Source organism: Bombina bombina, chromosome 2, assembly GCF_027579735.1.
Source record: "Bombina bombina isolate aBomBom1 chromosome 2, aBomBom1.pri, whole genome shotgun sequence".
NCBI lineage: Eukaryota > Metazoa > Chordata > Amphibia > Anura > Bombinatoridae > Bombina > Bombina bombina.
This window is the reverse complement of record NC_069500.1, coordinates 1,429,955,531-1,429,960,010: the sequence shown is the minus strand read 5'-3', so window position 1 is coordinate 1,429,960,010 and position 4,480 is coordinate 1,429,955,531. Positions and strand designations below refer to the sequence as shown.

Genomic DNA, 4,480 nt, shown 5'->3' with positions numbered 1-4,480 from the left:
CTGACTTCATGGCAAGCAACTCTTTATCCCCAACCGAATAGTTTTTTTTCTGCAGGAGTAAGTCTTCTTGAGTAGTATCCAACTGGATGAAGTATTGATGACTCCTTATCAGGCTGAGATAAGACTGCTCCAATTCCAACGTTAGATGCATCCACCTCAAGCGTGTAAGGCAGACTTGGATCAGGAAGATGCAATATAGGAGCTGTAGAGAATAATTTTTTAAGATGCTGGAAAGCTTTGTCTGCCTCAATATCCCATAGAAATTTCTGATTCCCAGTTAAGCGGGTTAACGGTTGAACGGCTGTAGAAAAATGGTTAATAAACTTTCTGTAAAAGTTGGTGAATCCTAAGAATCTTTGTAAGGATTTAGTGGATGTAGGAATTGGCCAATCCTTTATGGCGGAGACCTTTTCAGGATCCATCTGTATTCCTTGGGGAGAAATTATGTAGCCTAGGAATTTGATGGATTCTTTATGAAAGCAACATTTTTCCATTTTAGCATATAATTTATGATCTCTCAGAGTAGTTAGTACCCATCTAACATGTCGTTTGTGTTCATTCAGATTTTTTGAATAAATTAAAATATCGTCGAGATAGACCACGACACAGACATCCATAAGTTCCTTAAAGATTTCATTAATAAAATATTGAAATGTTGCTGGGGCATTTGTCAAGCCAAAGGGCATGACATTGTATTGAAATAACCCGTAACGAGTTCTAAATGCTGTCTTCCACTCATGACCAGATTTAATTCGAATTAGATTGTATGCCCTTTTAAGATCTAACTTGGTGAATATAGTAGCACCATTAAGGCGTTCGAGTAATTCTGGTATGAGTGGGAGTGGATATTTGTTTTTTATGGTCACAGAGTTGAGAGCTCGGTAATCAATGATTGGTCTGAGACTACCATCTTTATTAGTAACAAAGAAAATGGCTGAAGCTATTGGAGAGGAAGAGGGAGTAATAAATCCTTTTTTGAGATTTTCATCTAGGTAATCCCGTAGGTGTTTTAATTCTTTTTGTGACAGAGGGAATAATCTCCCTGAGGGTATGTCAACCCCCGGTATAGTATCTATGGGGCAATCGAAATGCCTGTGTGGAGGTAAAGTCTCAGCTTCTTTTAAGTTAAACACATCAGCAAAATCTCTATAGTCATCAGGTAAGTGAGGTTCAATATGTCCAATGGAAACATAAGGAAAACATGTATCACTACAGTATGTGGAGGAAAAAGTAATATTATTGTTAGACCAATCTATAGATGGATTGTGTTTTTGCAACCATGGATACCCTAGAATTATTGGATGTAATGAGCTTGATATTATGTCATAAGAAATAAATTCTTTGTGCCCAGATTTTGTGATGGTTAATATGGGAATGGTGTGATGTGTAATTGGACCTTTAAGATACTGAGAGCCATCAATTACACGTACAAACAAGGGGGATGCTTTTAACACACTTGGAATTTTATTTTGTTTTACAATTGATTCGTCAATGAATATTCCGTAAGCTCCCGAATCAAGAATGGCTTCGCTCTGGACCTGGCATCGATCCCACTGTAACGATAATTTAAGAGACATATGAGTATTTGTTTTGATAGGGTGATCTTTGTAAGTAAGTTTTGACTTACCCTTTCTCTGGCGAGTAAGTATTGGGCAATTCCCAACTTCGTGCTCCTTGCTAGCACAGTAAAGACATAGATTAGCTTGACGTCTTCTTAATTTTTCTTCTTGACTCAAGGGACCTCGTATAGCACCTATTTCCATGGGTACAGGTTGTTGATGACTTTTCTCCTGTGATGTATGGTATTGTTTCCGGGTAGGGAAATCGTATTGTTGTCTCTCATTCCTCCGTTCTCTATACCGACGATCCATTGAAATGCATAATTTCATGAGTCCCTCCAATGTCTCTGGAAATTCAACTCGTGAGAGTTCGTCTTTTAAATGTTTCGATAGTCCTATACGGAACTGATTTTTTAAACTTATCGTATTCCATAGGGAATCGGTAGCCCAGAGCTGGAAGTCCGCTATATAATCCTCGACTGCCCTTTTACCCTGTTTGAGGGTTCTTAACTTTTGTTCAGCAGTATTTTGTTTATTTATATCCTCGTATAACACAGACATGGTAGAAAAAAAATCTTCAATTGAATTTAGGATGGGGTCTTCCATCTCAAAAAACCTGTCTGCCCATGCCCTGGGTTCTCCAGAAAGAAAAGAAATTGCTGTACAAACTTTTATTTTTTCAGTGCGATATGTTCTTGGTTTCAATGAAAACATCAATAAACATGCATTTTTGAATTCTCTAAATTTTGTGCGATCTCCAGAAAATGGATTTGGTGGGTTTACATGTGGTTCTGGGAACTCACTAGCTTTTTGTGCAACAACATCATTAAGCAGTCTTTTTAAAGTATTATTCTCATTAGTAAGATCTCTAAGACCTTGTGCTAGGATATCCACCTTCTGATTTAAAGATGTTATCTGGTTAGACATTTCTAAAGGATCCATTTCAAATCAGAGGTTATTTTACTGGCTTGATTATTCTGTGATATCTTTGTGAAACCACTATTATTTTGTTAAGGAAGTGCAATAATAAATTAGAAGCTTGTATGCTTTAAAACATTACCCATCAAAGGAATGATGAAATGACAGGTACCTCTGTTTAAAGCAAAGATTCAATATGAATGGTGATTTATAAGTAGCACAATGTTAACAAATAGTTAAATTGAACACTGTTATACCAAGTAACTGAATTCAAGTATGTAGAACAAAATTGCTTACTTCTTAAAGTCTCTCTTGAATTATGTTAATTATTCCAAGAAGACAGTTTTACAGTATTTTCTGTCAGTTGGTTGCTTATATAGACTTAGGCAATTATTAGAGCAAAATTGTTAAATTGTATCTTCTTATAACATAACAGGAATTTTGTAATGTTGGAACTTTAAATGAAACAGTCAATGAAAAGGAACAATACTTGCAATTATTTCTTTTTGGATTGGAGCAGCTTCAGCCCTCAGTGTTTGTCAGCGTTCCCCAGAGAGAAAGATGAAGGTATCCAGCGTGTAAATCCGGTCACTGGAATGTTTGCAGGGAGCGGTGAGTGTAACAAAGTAGCCGTTACAAATCTTGCTAGTCAGCTGTGTCCGCAGCAGGTAATCTGAGACTGAGCGTCTCAGTGAGAGATGACGTCACCCAGCAGCTCTTCCAGTTCAGTGAAGCGTCTCACTGTTCACTTAAAGGAGTTGTTTAAATTAGAAGGTAAATAGGCACAAATGTAAGGTTTAGAAAGTAGCAATTTGTAATCCTTAATGTAGAAAGGTAAGTAGAGTGTAAATCTTTAATTTCCACTTCGTTGTAGATTCCAAATTGGAGGCTTAAATATTAGAAGTAGTAGAGATCCTGAAAATAAGTGTTTCCCTAACAAAGTTTAATAATCAAGCAGTGAAGCTTGAAAAAGGGTGTGCCTTTATAGATGCATAGGAGGTTGGTTTTTCAAATTTAAAGAGACAGACGCATGTTAATACATGACAATGTGACGCTACTGTAGTGGTGGTTTTGCCATCCTCAATGTATTTTTGTGAATTCTTGATTATCCTTATATGTTCCTGTATTCTTGTTCTCAATTTCCTACTCGTCATTCCTACGTACCTCAGGTTGCATTTGCACTTCAAAGCATAAACTATGCTCTCTTTAGTGCAACTGATGTATTTGTTGATTTTGTGGGTCTGGCCAAATCGATCTTGAATTTTAGTTGTTTTTTCCATGTAGCTACAGATAGAACAAGTACCACAGGGATACGAGCCATTCTTGAAAGCTGATTTGGTTGACTTGGTTTTGTAATGACTGCTAGTGAGTAAGTCTTTTAAATTGCTGGGTCTTCTATAACTAACAGAAACAGAATCCCCTAGTACATCTTTGAGGTCTGAGTCCGACTGTAATATTGACCAGTGTTTTTTCAAAACACTTACTATTTGATGTATTTGTGGATTGTAGGTGAGTATTAGTCTAGTTTGATTGTCAGCCTGTTTTTTTTGGTTTCTTTTGCAATAGGCTTGGCCTTTGTGTATCTATTGCCCTCTTCTTTGCCTTCTTGATGCATCTATTACTGTAGCCTCTGTCTTTAAGTCTTTTTTGTAAATCAAAGGCTTGTCTCAAAAAAATCACTATCATCACTGCAATTTCTACGAATTCGCAGAATTCTCCAACTGGGAGTGATTTAATAGTACTGGGTGCAGGAGCACTGCTTTGATGTAATAGGCTGTTCGTGGCAGTTGGTTTGCGGAATACATCAGTTGAAATTGATCCATCTTGATTCTTCTGGATTTTTAAATCCAAAAAATCTATAGATGTTTGACTCATTGTGTGGGTGAGACGTATATTCAAGTTGTTGTTGTTTAGATGTAATATAAATAACTCCAGTTCTTCTTTATTGACTTCCCATAAGAATAGTATATTGTCAATATATCTAATGCATAGGGGTATTTTGT

The 4,480-nt window shown here is 36.6% G+C and overlaps 1 long non-coding RNA gene across 1 annotated transcript; it reads right to left on the bottom strand.

Annotated features, from left to right (window-relative positions):
* Positions 1 to 1,442: 1,442 nt before the first annotated feature.
* LOC128648340 (uncharacterized) lies at positions 1,443 to 1,657 on the bottom strand. The gene is made up of 2 exons (XR_008400584.1): positions 1,628 to 1,657; positions 1,443 to 1,553 (listed from the first exon to the last, which is right to left on the bottom strand). It is a non-coding gene; the product is annotated as an uncharacterized LOC128648340 (long non-coding RNA).
* Positions 1,658 to 4,480: the final 2,823 nt, after the last annotated feature.